The sequence below is a fragment of the Apis florea genome, unplaced genomic scaffold (assembly GCF_048593485.1).
Source record: "Apis florea isolate Af1SG1 unplaced genomic scaffold, ASM4859348v1 contig_1615_pilon, whole genome shotgun sequence".
Classification (NCBI taxonomy): domain Eukaryota; kingdom Metazoa; phylum Arthropoda; class Insecta; order Hymenoptera; family Apidae; genus Apis; species Apis florea.
Window position 1 is genome coordinate 5,407,533 of NW_028256416.1, and position 19,617 is coordinate 5,427,149.

Below are 19,617 nucleotides of genomic sequence, written 5' to 3' on the forward strand. Positions count from 1 at the left end.
TAACTTTTAGATTAATATTTAAAATTAAGGGAGATATCGTGAATCTTGCTAAAATTTTAAATTATTTAAACTGATCGATCCCATATAATAGAGACTCGTTAATTTACACATTTTAATAATATTTTCACGTTATCCATCATTTCCATAAATCGATCAAAGTACACGAATATATCTTGCCAAAGGATGATGCCATCCATTTAAGGATAAACAGTGAATTAAAGTGTTCGCTTTTTTTTTGTGGGACATTTGGCGAGAGAGGGTTCAGGTGTGCTTGTTTTAATAAATGATTCGGTCCCCTGAGCCAGAACGTTTCTGGATAAAGGTATGATATATTAGGACAGTGACTAATGAATATTTTTTTTTTTTTTTCATATCTACAAGGCGATGCTGATCGTTGCAAGTCGATCAATCTTTATAAACGAACGAAGCCGATGAAGTTGAGAAAGTTCCTGAAATTGCGGAATTGCGGATGATAAATAGCGTAACGAACGCAACAACGTTCGGAAGAAAAATGAATCGGCGGAACGGAAGAATGAATTTTTATTTATCGGTAATCGGAAAACAATTTTACAATGGACGGCGAGATTTGTGCGTTCCATTTCGTTCTTTTTTTTTTCTTTTCTTTTTATTTCGGAACTTGAGAAATTGAAAAAAATTTGAAGATTCTTCGAAGTTTGAAAATTTAACGAATATGATATTTCAAACGATTTGAAGATTCGCAGATTCAATAATTGCCGAGTTTAAAGATTTGAAGAAATGCAAGTGATTTGGAAAATTAAAAGATTGAAAAATTTCGAAGATTTCGAAAAAAAAAAAATAAATTTCAAGATTCGTAGATTCAATAATTGCCGAGTTTAAAGATTTGAAAAATTAAAAGATTGAAAAATTTCCAAATTTGATTCGATTCAAAGATTCGAAGACGCGATATAATTGCAAAAACTGAAAGACTCGAGATTTCGAGAGAGAGAAAAAAAAAAAAGTATACTTAAAGATCGACGCAAAGTAAATTTGAAGTAAATCAAAATATCCTCAAAGTATCCCAAATCTTTCGCTAAAACTCGAAGATTCTAAGCGGATTCTCCCCCTCATTATCGAACCTCCCCACCCACCCGACCCAAATTCTGCACAACTTCGAGTACGATACACTTAAATTTCCCAATTCCCGGTTAAACGAGCAATAAAGCAAATTCCAAATTGGAGCAAAATCTGGGATCCCTACCCCTCCCCCCCCCCTGCATTTTGGAGGAGAACGGTGTGAGCCAGTTGCCCGCTTCTTAATCGTGGCAAGGTCTCTTCCCTGGCTTCGCCTGTCGCGTTCCAGTGGAAAGAGCTCTACTAACACGGAGGCGGAGGTATTATGCGGTAATTGGCTTTACTTGGCATCAGGACAAGTTTGCATTTAACCGGCCGCGAGCCATCGCCCACCGCCACTCGAAATTCCTTCACCTCGTCTCACACCACGTGCGATGGCGGCATGTCAATTCGATTGACATTTTAAGATCTGTTGCTCCAACCAATTTCGCAATTTTATTTAATCATTCGTCTCAATATTTGTTTGTTATGTTACGCGATTTTTTTCTTAAAAATTGCCCTCCTCGAGGATAGAACATCTTGTGAACAATTGTGATTGTTTGTTTGTCGGGGAGAGAGAAAATACGAGACAGACTGAATTCCTGTGTTTTTGAAGGGGGAGAAGTCTTTTGACAGTATTGGAATGACAACGATATGAATTTTTGATCGAGTTCGAAGCGACTCGGACCCATCGCTACCTCCCCAAGGGATAACGCACCGTAAATTTTCAGCCTGTTCACGTTGACGTTACACACCTGGCCGGTGAAGGGCGATGCACCGATGTCGTATCGAACACGTCTAACTGAATGTTTTCTCTTTCTCTCTCTTTCTCTTGCGCGCGCACGCGATTGTGAAACGGTGCTCGTTTCGTTGTTTTATCCGAACTTTTAACTCTTCGATAAAAGAAAAAAGAAAAATTAACAGCCGATCATCTAGAAAAATATAAGGAACGAAAATCTGCATTTTATTCCACTTATTTAAATCTTTATACGGATAATGTCGAAATTTTTAATCAAGATCCTTGTTTGTATTATTGGAAAAATTAATAGAATAGAATAGAATAGAATTTTATTTTGTTAGACAAGGATAAAAATTTATAATAAAAAAAAAAATAACTTAAAAATGTTGTTCTAACCTCGGTTTATTTTTATATCAATAACACGATCGATATCGATTTGCTTTTGATTAAAATTCCTTCCATTAGAAAATATGGAGAGAAAAAAATTATGATAACAGAATAGAATCTGGATGTTGGTGTGCTCGATTTATCTTTACAATGCAAGGAAAAGAAACGCGTATCCAACAAAGACGAAGAAAGGATCTTCTTCCGAAACTTTTTTCTCTCTTTTTTCCTCCCTGATCGATTCCAATGAATGGATACCTAACTAGAAACAGCGCTCCTTTATTAAACAGAGACAGAAGAATCGTGGATGATATTACTACTCGAAGGGAAAAGGTTGAGAGGAGGAAAGTCTCCGAGACGATGGAAGAGCACGAGATAAAATTTTCAGAAAATCTTTTCGAGGAATACGAGAATATTTCATGGGGGGGATGAGCACGAATTTCTCGTTGCAAAATTGCTTCTCGAGAGTGGAAGCAAACGGAAGAGTAAAATCGGGATTAAAACAGTAAAACATTCGATAAATATCGTGTTTCCCATTTAATTTCGATCGGTGAAAAAAAATTAGTGCGAAAAATCTACTTGTAAAACGAGTTACTACATAAATATGATCTGATCGACGTCTACTTTAACGTCGATGGATACGTACGTATACCGAATCCGTAAATTTGATCTATCTTGAAATTTATTAAAAGAAATATTACATGTACTTTTTTAACGAGCGAAGTTTTTATTCGGCATTTTAACATTTCTAGTGAACTTTCTTTTATCGTATTCCTCTATTTCTCCTTTTTTGTTTATACGTGACATAGATTTTTAGCCTTTTTTAGCATTTTAAGATGAATAAATTAGTACGAGTTTTGTAATTCAGAAAGGTGGAGGAAGGGATGTAAAAATATAATAATAATAATAATAATAATAATAATAACAATAATGAAAAGATTGTAGACGAGAATAAAAAAAGGTAAGGGATGTGAAAGTGGAGAAAAAAAGAACAGTAGAATTTCTGGAAGAAGGATGAGCACAGGAATAAATGAGGATAGAAATAGAGGAGGTATATAAAAGATAACAATGGACCAAGAAAATTTAAGAGAAAACACTGTCTCCATCCATACGTACGCTTGAAAGTACTTCCAAAAATACTTCTTATTACTTCCAAGAGTACATAAAGACGAGGAAGAAATTCTTGAGAGAGAATGGAAAAAAACAAAACAAAAGAAAAAAAAAAAAAAAGAAAAGAAAAAAAACCAGAAACAATAAAGCTGTCTAGAGAAATCTGTAAATGGAATGAGTTTCGAGAAAACAAATGGAAAAGGTGTGTATTCCATTTACATCGTTACAAATGTTTTTCTATTATTATTTTGTTAAAATAAAATTATCCCTAGATTCCTGTCCCCGAACACAGCATAGATGGTTTTCGTTTTATTCCATGATTTTTGGTCGGTAGAGTTTTAATTGGAAAGGGACATGGGGAATTAAAGTTGTCGAAAAATATGTTTGATTCGAATGCACGTATGTCGACCAGCTTTTTTTTCTTCTTTTAATTATTTCTCTTTTCTGTATCAGCCTATAGTTTTACCTAGCTTTTAAAAATCAAAAAAGACTAACATCCAGCAAATGTTTCAGATTTTCTTTTTTTTTTTAATCGTAATTTCTTCCATCTCTGTAAAAATAAATCCTTCCACCATTTCAAAGAGTTGCAATTCTCAAAAAATTTCTACTCAATTTATTCTACATTTCCAAAATTTTTGTCCATATCAAAGAACTATAACCGATAATTTCCTTGTTTTACGTACGTAAAAAGAATTTTTCTCCCTGTGAATGATAATCAAAGAAGACTATCAAAAAGACTTTTCGCTTCTCATTTATTCCCGAAAAATTTCACGTTTCGAATCCCGTAATTTTCGCGTTAAACAAGGAACTTTTAATTGAATATTCACGTGGCAAAGGTATTCCTCGAGGACGGCCGGTGTCCCCCTTCGTTCCTGGGAAAATCGACTCGAAGAGGAATCCCTTTTTAAAATGGAAGAAGAAGAAGAAGAAGAAGAATCGAAGTAGCGCGGGGATGGAAAAATTCCAGAGGCAAAAGGGGTAAAGTTGATAAGATCTCTGTGGAAAGAAGAAGAGAGGAGAATCGCTCGGTCTTCGAATTTAACGAGTTTTTGTACATCTGCAGCCTCCTCTCAGTGTTCCAAAGCGGGGCCAAGCCATTGTCCCTTTGGAATTCTCGTTTATTAATCGTCTTCCCTTTCAACGCGTCACCCTCCCTCTCTTAGTATGAGTGTAATAAAAAGTCACGGTCAGAGAAAAGAAAATTGATAAAATGAAATTTCGTATCCGTTTAATTTCATTAATTTCGTGATGAACGAAATGAATTTTAAGTAATCGAAATAATTCTGATGGAATTAAAATTACGACAATACTTTTTTCCTCTCTCGATTAGATTACATTATTTTTCACGACACTTCAATTTTTTTAACCATAGAACTTTTTGCGTATAATGTGAAGTTACGATATAACCTCTGTGAAATACGGTGGTGCGATTCAATTATCTCGATATAATAGAAGAGGAAAGAAGTTTCGGGATACTTGATTTCGGTGTTCAATGGTACGAAAACGTGACACGAACCCCTGGTTCCTTAATCGAGCAGTTTCGAAGGAATCAAAGAAATTAGTCACAAAGTCTCCTCGGGAGAGTTTCCAGTGTTCCAGATCGAAGATTCTGGGGGATTCCCAAGCGTTGCTCGAAAGTTAAGTTCGTGAAATATGGAGTGAACATGTCTCGTGACGAACGAGTTAAATTGTGCATCGCTTGAATTATCAAAGTCAAATTGTTCCCTAATTTTCCCCTCTTTTTATTCCACGACCAAAAATTGTTATTCCGTAATTTTAGAAAATTCTCGTCTTAATTTTTTTCATTCGATACCATTTGAAACAAAATTTCGTCGAAAATAGCGACGAGTAAATTTTGAACGTTTGTTCCGCTTGTTGAATATCGCCATTTTAGAAAGTTTCGCGCGTCTTCGTGGCAAACACGAAGAACATTCGCATTTATTAATATTATTCAACGCCACGAACTCTCCCAACCAACTTTTCTAACAAATTAATCAACACTTTCGGCGAGCTCGAGAATTACACTCGAAATATAATCCTTCTTCTCTTCTCTAAAATACGAGATTTTTAATTAACACAGAAAATGCCTGGTATTACGAAACACCAACGGTGTTCCCTCGATTTTAATTGTTACAATCAACAGAGAGAGAGGATTTCTAATTTACGTAGTGGAACGCACGAATCCAATCCGAGTTTTTCAACGCGAAACCTTTTGTTCGATCCCCGGTTTCGCGCCACTGGTAGGAAAACAGAATTTTTCAACTTTCGCAGAGAGGATGGTGGATGGAATATCAACGTTTCCTTTCACGCGTTTCATAGGAAACGAGCGATATTGTCGGCCGAATATCGTTCGCGCTTTCTACGTGTAAACGCGAAAATCTTTGAGAGAATCTTTCCTTTTTTTAATCTCACGGTTAAAGGAGCGATGTTAATTCGTTTCGACGATAGGATGATAAATAAGAGGGAAGAGAGAGAGCAAAGAGTGATTCGTTGAAATTGTCATTGAGTTTTTTTTCGTGTCGCGCGAGATGTATTTGTGAATAGAAAGTGGAGAGAAACGTAATCCACTTCGCTTTGAATTTAAAAAATGAGAGGAATGGAGAAATGAGAAAATTGTAATTGTACGGATAATGTTATAATTTCGAAGCTGAAGTCAAGTCAATTTTATCTATCAACTTCTATTTCAACGAAACACGAGTCAAGGAAAAAGTTAAATCTCCTCTTAATAGCAAAGAATAGAGAAACGACAATTCAATTGTTTTTATCAAAAAAAACCAACTAAGCCATCCTCCTGATAAAAGTTCTAATTTAAGAAAGAAGAAACCAACGTTGTCTAATCTCTATCACGATGAAACACAATAGTAAAAAAATCTTAAAATCGAAGCAACATTGTCTCTTCGAACCTAACCTTAATCTTACGAAAAAAGAAATTAATTTTATCGCGATGAAACAACGATATACCATAAGAAGTAACAAAGAAAAACCCACCTAACCTAACCTAACTTTAATCTTATGCAAAAAGAAATTTTATCACGATAAAACAACAATATGCGATAAACGTAACAAAGAGAAATCCACCTAACCCAACCTAATCTTAATCTAATGCAACTAGAAACCAATTTTATCGCGATGAAACAACAATATACGATAAACGTAACAAAGAAAAATCCATCTAACCCAACCTAACTTTAATCTTATGCAAAAAGAAATTTTATCACGATGAAACAACGATATACGATAAACGTAACAAAGAGAAACCCACCTAACCCAACCTAACCTTAATCTTACGCAAAAAAAAACAATTTTATCGCGATGAAACAACAATATACGATAAACGTAACAAAGAAAAATCCATCTAACCTAACCTAACTTTAATCTTATGCAAAAAGAAATTTTATCACGATGAAACAACGATATGCGAAAAAGAGAAACCCACCTAACCCAACCTAACCTTAATCTTACGCAAAAAGAAACCAATTTTCGCGATGAAACAACGACATGCGATACACGTAACAAAGAGAAAAAAAATGTTCGAAAGGAAAGGAGCAATCTTAAATTTCTTAGATCCAAATAACGAACGAACGAATTACAACAATGTCCCTCCCGAGGAATCTGGCAACACGATTTTCCCGGGCACTTGTTCAACAACGGTGATGCGCGAACGTTTCAAAATTATTGCCGAAAATAAAATAGTTTGACCCAGTGGCCGAGCCCTCTATCATTCTCTTCTTCATCCGGAGTGGAGATTTTTCGTGTCGCTGGTACGAACACGCGACGAAACACGTTTTCGATATTCCATGTACGGAATGTTGAAGGAGAAAACGAGTTTCTAGGTTTTGCGCGCGAAGAGCCTATCGGTGAATTTATTTTTACGCGCACGAGGCTTTTCCCTTCTCAGGCTTCTGAGAACCGTGCCACGACGCCTCGTTCCTTCTTCTCCGTTCTCGTCTTCGTCTTCTTCTCGTGTTGATCTTGACACGAATACGGACGGTGGCATCGTTGTACCTTGTTCGACTCGCGTGTCACGATTAAAATAAAACGGCGGGGAACCACCTAGCCGCTTGACTCATCATCATCATCTCGTTTGCCTCCGATTTTGTTGTGCGAAATTCTTTTTCATCGCCAATTTTTCTTTTTCTTTTTCTTTTTCTTTTTTCTTCTTCTTTTTTTAACGATTTGGATAATTATCTAGAAGTTTGGCCTCGTTGTTTTGTGCTATCACTTGTGATGAATTTGGAATACTTTGTTCAAGATTATGATTCTTGATCAATTTTTTCATTCCTGTCAATTTAGTTCGCGATTGTATTTGAAAAGATTAAATTAATATGTCATTGTTCGATATTCCAAATTTTCGAATAAACGAAATGGATCGTGAATAGAAATTTTTCTCGAAAATGCAACGAGCAACCCATATACTCGACATTTCGCAAAAATGCGTCAAATTAAATAAAAAAGAAGAATCTTTCCCCTTTAAAAACTTGGCAAATAAATATTATCGATCCGCGGAAAAAAAAAATACAGCTAAAAATTCGTAAAAATACCATCATATAAATTATTATTCCACGCAATTTTCTTCCGAACGAAAAACAAAGTTTTCACAAAATCAAGCTTTACATATACAAAAAACGAATGATAACTGATAAATTCCATTTCTGCCGTCCAGTTTCCGTGTATATTTACGAAAGACGGAGGACATCCGAAATATCGTAAAAAAAAAAAAAACCACCCCGATGCACCACCCCCGTCGAGTTGGAAATAGTACACAGGAAATGCGGAGAATATGTCACGTCGCCTTATACGTTCGTGTAACCCCTTCTCCTCGTAACATTTTCCCCGCCATTGGTGGCCCCAGTGCCACTGGCGTGGAAATAAAGAGGTCCCACCAGGCAAGGCTGAATTTACACGTATATCCTTACACGCCCTCCCTAAAGATAAATTTTAAAGGGCTGGAATTAATATCTCGCTTAACCTCCGCCCTGTACACTCTTGTTATTATCCGATGATTAAAAGAAACTCGGGAGAAAAATCCTGGAACGCAAAACGTTCGCGTCGTAAAGATTTCACTCGCGTGAAAATGTATCTCGCCTTTGTTAACAGCGTGCTTCGTTTATTAACTATACCTTCTCCCCTCCCTTCCATGATTAAGAAAAACGGCTCGCGGAGATTTAATTGTTGAATTATTATTATGTGTTCTTATTTTTTTTCTTTTTTACAGATGGATGGATAACATTCGAGAATATTAATAAATTTTGCGAGAAAATTTTCTTCTTGAAAAACGTTTCAAGTAAAAATTTTAGTAATTTGTCGAAAAGTGATGAAGCGTATTTAAATTTATTTCTTCAATAATTGTAAACAAGTGTTATGAATCGTAGACGATAATTTTTAAAATTTTATTTTAAGTAACTCACTCGATCTCGCTCCAGATAAAGAATGATCCCGATCTTTTAAATAGGATAATACGTCAGATAAAATTTTTAATTTTAACAGTGTTTCTTTCAGGGATCAAATAATTTATCTTCTAAAGGATTTCGATCTTCTGTCGTACATAAACTATTGAGGACAATCTGTATAATAAAAATAAATAAACTTTTCACGACTTTTCCACCAAGCGTCCGATTAAATTACACGAAATTATTGTTTTCCTCGAAAACGTTCGAAACACTTTTTCATATACTGTGCAATTATAATTGGATTAAAATGAGATATCTCGTGAAAAAAAAAAATTTCCATGGAAGAAGAAAAAGAAGAAGAAGAAGAAGAAGAAGAAAAAAGCCATCATTAGTCGAGGAAACCGTTTGCGAATAAATTTTTTTCCAGCTTCCTGAATCGAAAAGTATTTCATTATGAAGAGGTACACGTGCACGCAGAAATTAAAGTTTGCTCAATTGCTTTACACTGCTCGAACGGTGCTCTCCCTTCTCGTGACTCCATCCGCTCCATCCGCGAACAGTTTTTCTTCTTTTTCCTAGCCCCGATGAAACGAAACTCGAGAGGATCGTACGAGAAAAACGAATACGCGAATTCATAAATAACCGAACCGTTTGATGATATGCGAAATTAAAATTTATTCGCAGCAATAATTAGAAAAGGAAAATTGTTGAACGAGTATGTTTTTTATCTACTAATATATATATTAAATTTAATTTCTATTATTCCTTATAAAAATTTTAATACAAGTTTTATCGATGATATTGTTTGCAATTCAACTTTTCGAGTAATAATTATTCTCGAAAAATTGCCCGATTTTTCTAACCATTCGATAAACTTTCGTAAGAAGTTTTCGTTAATCCGATAATAAAAATATGAAACAAAAAATGAGGATAATAGAACAGAGAGAAATTAAAAATTGGCTGGAAATACAAGGGATAAACGTTTCGTTCACGAATTTTATACCAACGAATTTCAAATGATTCGCTTTAATCGTATCGTATTGAATCGGATCGGGCTGTAATAATAGGGTGAGAATTAATGGATGATCGGAAGAAAAACGAGAAAAAATCGAGGAGGATCGATGTATAATATATCTCTTTCGAAAAGAAAAAAAAATAAATAAATACGGAATTTCGAAGATAGAAATAAGAAGTCGAATTCGAATTCCTGGCAAAATTAAGGAGAAGCAGCACAAATTTCCAAAATAAATAGAACGTCGTGAAATGTCGTAAAATGGAAATATCTGCTCTAGATTTGAAGCGCACGTGTGTGCGGATGTGGGGGTGGAATGGATGAATAAAGGAATGGAAAAAAAAAAAAAAAGAAAGAAAGGAATTAAAAGGCAACAAAGTATCGATCGTGATGAATTCACACGATTTTTATTCACGTGTCTACGCGAGGCAGCACGTACGACGCCATTACCTTCCTCGTCCATTTCCGGTGCATAAACGGTTCGATCAGAATGCATCATTTATCCCACGCCACGGAATCTATCGAAATTTTTCTCGTATGCGGCAACGCTCGATAAATCACCATCCACGTTAGCGTTCGAGGATCGAATATCAATGTGATTTAAATCAATTATCAAAATTTGGAATTATTTTCAAGATTGGAAAATTGTATGAAATTATTGAAAAGATAATCTCCATTTTCGAGTTTGATGTAAATTTAAAATGTCGTTCGTATTGAAATTCGAGAAGGCAGTGTGGTTTTTCGATTACGAACCAACGAAAAATTATTGGAAGGGGAATTCTCAAATGTTTAATTTTTAATTTAAAGAAGAAAGGGATCGAATCGATAGTATTGCAATACAGAGGCGTAAAAATCGAAATATTTAATATTAAACGTACGAAAAAGAATATCACTTCGATTGAAAAATTTTCAAATAAATTAATTTAAATTATAATGAACGCACAAGAGATATATTTTATATATAATTTGTTCGATAATCAATTTAAACGCAGTTAATATCTATTTGACCGCTCTGTTATCTATTTCTAATATTTAACATTTCAATCCCCACCTTGTCATTTATACAACCTCGTAATTTAAATAATAATAATCGCGCAAGAACAAATACGTATTATAATTGAATTGTATTTTTTTGTATCGCAGGTAGGAAAGAAAATAATTCGACAATGATCGTAAAGGCGCGATGGCGAGGAGCGTAGGAGGGAAAAGGAGAGGCAACTTCAAGAATAGAAATTGAAGCCCAAGTGGATTAACCCGGATACCGACCAGACACATCCATCGTTCGTTGCTATTCAAAATAAACCTTGGACCGACGATAGGATGAAACTGCGATCCATTTAAAAGAATTTACACATCTCACCTAGCGGAAAAAGAAACGTTATTGCTCGTATGATTCTGATAAATTAACTCTGCAATTCTATCGCGCGTTTTCAAATTGTTCAACTCTTAGATACCAGAAAGAAATGGAATTTTCTTTTTTTTTTTTTTTTTTCGATTAAAAATTCTTTTCGACGTTCTTCAAATTGATCAATTTTTTTTTCAATGAATCAAGAAATTTCGCGTTCCTTTCTCTTTCAAATTACTTGCGATTCTTCTTTCTGCGTGTGTAACGAAGAGATATTTAGAAAAATTAAAATTTAAAAAAAAAAAAATGTGCCTTGTTAAATATTAAACTTTGCCAATTAAAAATAAAGGGAAATCTTTCGAGAGAATATTTCACGACCAGCCTGGAACGGAATGGTTGAGAAACGTGTGTATTAAACAAATTAAAATTTTTTTCCCCCCCCCCCGCTCAACAAAATTGTTCTCGATCGATGCGGCCGAAGTGGTGGTGGAACAAATTCAGAGAATTTCATTTTTGCACAACGTGATGAATATTAATGCGAAAGATCGAAAACTGCCGTAATAATCCATTAAGTCAATTTTCACGAGATGTGGACGAAAAGTGGCACGTATTAATGTGACTTTTGCATGAGAACGTGGAAGACTGTAATATGCGGCTCGTACAACATTTATTTGAACTATGATATTTTCTGCAAAACTCTTATCTAGATCGTCTAAATTATCTATTATTCTACACAGGCCAGTCAAGTACACGTGTCTATCCCTGTAAAATGAATTTTACAATTTTTTCTCGCATTTCTAGAAAAGGAATTGTACAAATTTTGAATAGAAATTAAATTAATCACCTGTAGAAAATGATTATATAAAATTATAGGACGATAAATCTCAGGAAGGATAAATGAAACAACGATGGAATAGAACAGATAGAAAAGGAAAACAGAAATGCGAGAAAAGTGGCAAATCTTAAGATCCAACGAAATTCAATTTTGCCTGTCCGAAAATTCGAAACAGCGACATCCAATCGTTAAAACGATTTATATATAAGTTTATTAAATATTTCTGAAATATGATTTTACGAGAAAAATCTTGCCAGCATGGATGTTTTGGCCCTTATGTACGCTGTTCTGACAGCAACGAAGTTTACAATTTGCATTCTGTGCCATGACGTTGTAATCGAATCTGAATCACGTACAGCTTACGTGGAAGCTCGATCTAAAATCGGGCTCCTCGTGTGACGAAATTTTCGGAGAAACTTTCTACGTCACTGCGAATTTCTTCTTGTTTCCTTTTATATATATAAAAATCCACGTCGACAAAAAGAAAATTTCTTCTTTAAAAATAAATTCCTTTTATCAAAATGTAATTTTCTTTAAACTAAACAAGGGCTAACAATTTTTGTCATTTTAACATTTATTTATTTCGTTGATTTACATCACTCCTTTTTTCATTTTTCTTTTTTCAGAATGACACTTTATCATGGCGAGATGCTTCACTCGTCGTATTTAAAAATTCTTTTCATCAATATCTTAAAAATCTCTCTTTCACGTCTATCTTGTTCGAATGATACAACAACAAGGGATTAAATTTTACACGACGAGAGAAAAAATTCGTTTTAAATATTAAAGCCAGTTTTCTTCCTTCGTACACAACGATGCCAACGGCATAAAATAGAAGAGAAAAAAATTTAAGGTTTAAGGAGAGAGAGAGAGAATATTTCGCTGGTGGAAGACGAAACATATATCGAAAAAGAGAGAAATAAAAAAAACAGGAAGCAGTGAAACGCAAAGTAGAACGAGTAGCAGAGAAACCGTCAATTAGGTCGTAAAATCGGGTCGCACACTGTGTGTACAATTTTTCCTTGGATAAATCATTTTCTGTTAAAAGGAACGCGACGAGGAAACACAGTGGAATCACGTTCGCAAATACGAGTGGTGGTAAATTTCGAGGAAGAAAAAGGAAAGGGAAAGATTTTTTAATTTTAGAACACCGAACATCGAGCATGAAGAATTCCTCGCGCCTCTGTCGAAAGAAATATGCTTAGATATTCGATGATTAATTTATTTATTAATGCATTTCTCGTTTTGTAATTTTCGAATATTGGTAAAATTTGTTCAGGAAATTAAATTCATTTTGATCGAATTAATTAATTATATGGTAAAAGAAATTGAATTCTGATTACTTTCCCGGTAAATTTCCAGTGGAAAGTTTTGGGAATCGATATCTAGCGACATTTTAGAAACAATTATATATCTAAGATTGGCAAAATTTTGTTTAAATCTAGAATTTTTTAGCGTAAAATGTTTATTAAGATTTAGATTAGAACCTTGATAAATTTCAAATATCAAAAAATTTTTCCTTTAAATCTTTCTTTCTCTTTAAAGATTGTTAAAAATAAAAATTTAAAAAAATTTTGAAATAGAATTACTAGATGAACTTTGACACATTTTATATCAAAAGGTTTTTACTTTGTATCGTACTTCTCGCTTTTACCTTTAAAAATTCTTATTTAAAAACCTTTTGAAATAAAAAAAAAAAAAAAAGAATCCTTACAAAATCTTCAAACAAAATTATTACCAAGCTTTGAGAAATTTTATATCATACTTTTAAAATTCTTAAAAAGAAGAATCGAAATAATTTAGCATGTAATAATACTGAAAAATTCGTTAGAGGAAAATTTTAACCCTGAAAAAATAAAAATAAGAATTCTTAATCATTACGAACAAACCTTGATACATTTGGCATTAATTAAAATTTTCTTCGAACGTCACAAAAAAAAAATCCTCCAACAAGTCTCACTCTTTCGAAACTTCCTACAAATTCGAAAGATTCATATGACATATTTTTTTTTCTTTCTTTCTTTTTCTTAACCATCAAATTTCGGTTTACAAAACATCTAAGTTTACGTGCAAAGTAATCACACAGACAATTCGCGGACACGGAATTCGAATTGAACTTTTCGTTAGAAAGTTACAATGCTAAATGTGTTTGCATCCAGCAGATGTCTGCCACCAGAACCAGGTAACTACGTAATGCATACTGAACGGTACGTATGCATCTCGAAATGAAATACGACGTTATAAAGCACTCTGGTAGGTAGAAACAGGCGTGTCAGAAACCTAATATAGCTGTATTTCTCTGTTCAACGAGATAATCGGTGTCAGAGTTTCGTGCGCGCGCGTATGTGTGCGAGGATAATTCATAGAAAAGAACATGAAAATTGGAAGAGGATGAGGAAAAAATTTTTAAATTTCGAAAATTCTACCCAGCTCCATTTAAATTTAAACATTTCAGATTACAACGAATGCTTCGTTGACTGCGTTATTTTTTTTTTTTTTTTTTAGACTAAAATAGCTCTCTCGAGTTGTCCTTACGAGTTGTCATCCCCTTTAATGACGATAATTTTTCACTCTTTATTAATATCTTTGCGAAAGAATTGTCTCGATCGAATTACATCAAGATGGAACGAATGATAATAATCATACCGATTATATTTTTACAATAAAGAATCGAATTGTTTCTCCACGGAAGATACGAATTGAGAAAATTCGAAACCGTTTCGTATCGCATTAGAATCAGTTCTATTCTACGACGATAGATGGATTAACATCTCTTCATATTACATTCAAGCGGAATAATATGAATCGATAACACCGTATTTCCCAACATCATACCACGATAACAAGCAGATATTTCACTCGTCTTCGATTTCCATCGCGGTTACGCCACCACCCTCTCGCTTTCACAAGGGGATCGGATACAGGGAGGATCCTTGCGAGGACCTAACGCACAGTTTGTATGCTTTATTGATCCGAGTACCCGATTAAATCGGCAGGGATTGGAATTGCGATTCGCGATTCGGTTGTCCTGATCGTCGTTTATCGGGACACGTTCGCAAAAGAAGGGTTAGAGGGGAAAGAGGATCTAAACGATTTTCGAATAAATTATTAAACATGAATTCGAGATATATATATTTTCATATACTTCAGTTTTTTTCTTATTTTTTTTTTTTGTATTATTAGAAAAAAGAATAATTTAAATGGAACCTTGAATACTTTGTAATAATAATTTTTAAAGCATTTGTTAAAGTGTAGATATTTTTGATGAAGAATTCGAGATCACGGATATGTATATTTTTATATACTTTAGTTTTTTTCCTATTTTTTTATATTATTAGAAAAAAGAATAATTTAAATGGAACCTTGAATACTTTGTAATTAATAATAATAATTTTTAAAATATTTGTGAAAGTGCAGATATTTTTGATTGGAAGAAGAAATAATTTCGAGTCGTGTTCGTCTTCTTTCTTATCAAAAATCTCTTAACAAAATTTCTAAGACAACAACAAATTTTAATCAATCTCATATTTAAAGTTTTATAAAACTATCCCCTTGCACAATTTATTCGACTCTCTCTCCCGATGTAAACCGTGAATTGTTTAACGAATTGACAATTTGCAATTTTAGATTCGATAAACTTCTCGCGTAATTTCGCGTAATTTTAAACAGAGTGATAAAACTATATCAAAATTTCTACTCGTAGTTCGCGTTTTCTAAAAACTTCGCTCGCACGTCAAATGTTAATCGAATATCCGAAAAGATGAAATTGAATTTCAACAATAATATGAATCGGGATAACGTCGAGGTATTGATATTAAACCTAAAAAATGTCGAGGAAAAAATGTTAAATTGACATCAATAAATATTATAATGAATTGAATTTTTAATCTTATTTTACATTTAATAATAACAAACCAATAATTAAAAGATATCAACAAATAAATTTTGAAATAATAGCAAATACTGCTCCTATTGATAAAGCATAATGGAAACGACCAACAACGTAATATTTATCATGAAGAATAATGTCAATCGAAGAATTAGAAAATACAAATACAATTCCTGTTAACCCTCCAACAGTGAATAATAAAATAAAACTGAATGATCATAAAACAGAAATATTTAAATTTAATTTTGATAAGTACTTTGATTCCTTGTTGGAAAAGCAATAATTATTATTGTCGAAGCGAAATAATACCTCGTGTATCAACATGTAAACCAACGCAGTAAAGTGATGAAACACGGTCTTTCCTCATCTCCTCAAAAATACCCTTCGATCACGCTCTCTAGCGCAATCGAAAAAAGCGTATAATTCGTATCGCTTTTATCGAGTTTGCCGTGTCGTTTTATACGTCGACAAAGTTTCCAAAATCCGCGCTGATTAAGCCCGCCTCGATTTTTCAACGTGGGCCGACGACAAAAGTGATAAAACGCAAAACTTATGCCCGGGCTTAACTCATTCGATCCGCTAATCTCCGAATTCCGTTCCACGCCGCCCATCCACCCACTCGTTTTCTATTATTCACTCGCATTGTTGGATATTCTGGGTAATCCCGTTTAGCTTCGGGATCGCGACGATTTTTCAACGAGGCAATGTTGGACCGGCCAAGATTCGATGAAATTTGTAACGACGAAATTCGGGGGGTTGAATAACGAATTGATATGTTGTTTCATTACAATACTCATTTCTCGCCGATTTGGAGTGTTCTCGACTCGAAAATTGGGTCACCATTATTTTTCGAAAAATGAAGAATTTTTTGAGAAAAAGTCGCGTGTAATACTCGTCCATTTTTCGTTGTGAGCGTGTTTTGAAAAATGAGATTGGCGAAACCTGCTTTCTTTTCTTTTTTCTTTCGATTACGTTTACACTTTTCCTACTTTTAATACCGATACATTCGACGAAATATAATAATTAAAAATAGAAAGTGAATCGAATGTTTCAACGTATTATACAATTCTTCGAGGACTGAACAACGATTGAAGGAAATATTGTAATAATTAAAGATTAGTAAAGATCTTTAAAATAGATAACTCGAAAGTAATCACAAATTAATTAAGTAATAAAATTCTACCAAAGCAATTGGACTCGATCGACCAATTGCGTCACCCTTCTCTCTCAAACTCGAGTACCAAAAGATGAATAAATAAAAGGAGAATAACAAGAAGAAATTTAATTCACTTCGAAGAAAGTCGAGTCGTCCAGTTTCGCGTTGCATTGATTAAGCCACGCGAGAAAGTAAGATTCCTCTCTGCAATTTCGAAAAAGCGTAGCAAGGGAGGAAAAGATAGATCTCGTAAAATCCTCTTTGCTCCAAAATAAAAAAGAAATCCTAGGAAAGCTTTACCTATTTGTAACGACGTTGTTATCCTCCGGCTATCCGGTGTATCGGTTCAAGGCTCAAGAATAAATTTAAGAGCTTTGGATTCGATGTGAAATATCGCCCCTTCCAAAAGGATATCGTTTATCCTTTGGCTACGTTCATCGAGCTCGGGGGTTTCTACTTCTCTCGTTTTGGATTCGTTGCATTTTTTTTCTTTTTTTTTTTTTCAATTATTATTACCACCAATAATCGCTACTAATCGCTAAGAGATTTTCAAAGCGAAATAAGAAGGAACGAGAGCGATAAAAATTAACGATCTTGAAGCGGGGAAGAGGCGTAATATTCGAATCTTCCTTTTCTACCGCGAATTCCATTTTCTCGATCACGTTTCAAACAATCAATTACAATTTCTTTCTCTGTTTCGCAAAAACTTTCGTCCCGGATAGTCAAACGTTCGTACACAAACTAGAGCCAAGAGAAAATAAAAAAATTCAACTCGAAGATTCTTCGAAACTCGGAGGGGAGAGGATAATTCGAATTTTGCCCTCTCCTTAGTTTCCGAATTTCTATATTTTAATCTCGGCCATTTTACACACTCGATAATCAACAACTATTCCTTCTCTCGAAAGTAAACAGAATTTCAATTTCGCAAATTAATTTACAGCGAGATTAAACGAACTAAAAAAGAAAGAAAGAAAGAAAGAAAGAAAGAAAGAAAGAAAAACGAACGAGAGAAATATAAATCAACGAGGTCGAAAATCCGATTGAAGGTCGAAGAAGAAGGGCGATAATTCTCTCCTTCTCTCCTCCCTCCCCTCTCCCCTCTCTTTGGATTCATTTTCGAGTCGCATTTTCAAACCGTGGCGGCCTGAAACGTTGTGAACGAAATGAAACGTGAAAAACGTGAGTAGGGGGAGGGAGAGCCGGGGCTTAAAAGCATCTAAAACGCTTCGAAAAGCCCCGCTGAAGTGGCGTGCTTGATCGAATCAAGTTACGGATCTTCTTTATCCCCCCCCACCCACCCACCCTACCCCCGTTCGACGGCCGAACAGTAACGAAGAGAAAGAAATCCTCTCCTTCAAATCCTTTGCCCGGTCGATCCTCCCTTCGTTTCCCCTTCCATTCCTTTCGCGGCCACGTCGGTGAATTCCCGCATACACAACAAATCGAACTTGTTAAGCCCGATAATACACGCGTGCAAAATTCGCCGCCTTTCCTTCCCTTTTAAGAAATTAAATTCGATCGAGGGAAATTCCGTTTAAATTGAAACGTTTTCTTTTGAGATTAAAATGATGGATTTATCGAGTATTATTTTTGATACACGCGTGGATCTGGGGATTTTTGTTTTATTTCATTTGAAGGGTGACGTGAACACGGCGCGTCGTGGAGATTTCTTATTCCGTGACGTGGGAAAAAGAGTTTGTAAGAAATTGTGGAAAATTGCTTTTCTTTTGGATGTTTCGAATTTCGAGAATTTTTCATATGCTGTTTTCTCGTAGTTAAAAATTCGATATCGTTGTCGTTGGAAATCTTTTTGATAGAGGGTTGAAATGTTTGCGAAATGATGCTTGCGAATTTTTCAAAAATTCGACGTGGAATTATTCGATTATCATTTATCTTTTATCTTACGATTATTAAAAATGTGAAAAGAGTTGAATTATCGAATTTTTAATCTTCGTTATGGAAAAAATTATTATCCGATAATAATTTTTGCTAAATCGTTCATCTTTGATCACGATAAAAAGTTGTTATAAAAATTTTCGCAAAAAAAGGGGATCGCAAGATAGAGATGAATGAGACTCGTGCAACGAGGCATTTATCATTCCTCGAATAATAATAATAATAATAATAATACAAAAGGATAAAATGTTTATGCGCATAGAATCGGTTTTATTGCCGAAAAATGATGTTACGCCGCTGCATAAGTCTCGAGTCATTTCGTCATTCTTGGGACAAGCGTGGCCCATAAACGCGTCGTAAACTTTCAAACTTGTTCTATAACGAGATGTCAGCTTCCTCGAAACGAAGTAGGAAATTAAACAAAGTAATATCCCGTGGCGAGGTCGAATAAAAATAAATTGAACGCAACGGAGAATGCTCGAAGAATATCTATTGCGTCTTTCGAATTCGGAGAAATTAGAAAAATTATTATTATTATTACTAAACCAACTAACTACTACTTTGCTCCCTGCCTTTAAAAAATTCCATTTATATATTCCATTTAGTTGGAGGCGATGAAAATTATGAAAATTCCTAATATTTTGAAAAAAATCCTCCACGTTAAATAAAATTCGCATATTGTTGCAAAACAATGCGTTTTAAACGATCCGATGACTCATCGAAACTATTACATCATCCATAAATTTCATCGAAATTAACTATCAACTCCGTGATAAACCATTCATTCAAC

The 19,617-nt window shown here is 34.4% G+C and overlaps 1 protein-coding gene and 1 long non-coding RNA gene across 2 annotated transcripts in view; one reads left to right on the forward strand and one right to left on the reverse strand.

Moving 5' to 3' along the window:
- The window catches only part of LOC147658849 (uncharacterized), a 161,846-nt gene extending 149,438 nt beyond the window's left edge, over positions 1–12,408 (forward strand). The window contains exon 3 of the long non-coding RNA XR_015290597.1: positions 10,850–12,408. This is a non-coding gene — a long non-coding RNA (uncharacterized LOC147658849). The remainder of the gene's footprint in view (positions 1–10,849) is intronic.
- Positions 1–19,617, reverse strand: part of Ptp36E (protein tyrosine phosphatase 36E) — a 95,594-nt gene that overhangs the window by 60,628 nt on the left and 15,349 nt on the right. The gene's annotated exons all lie outside the window — the stretch shown is intronic.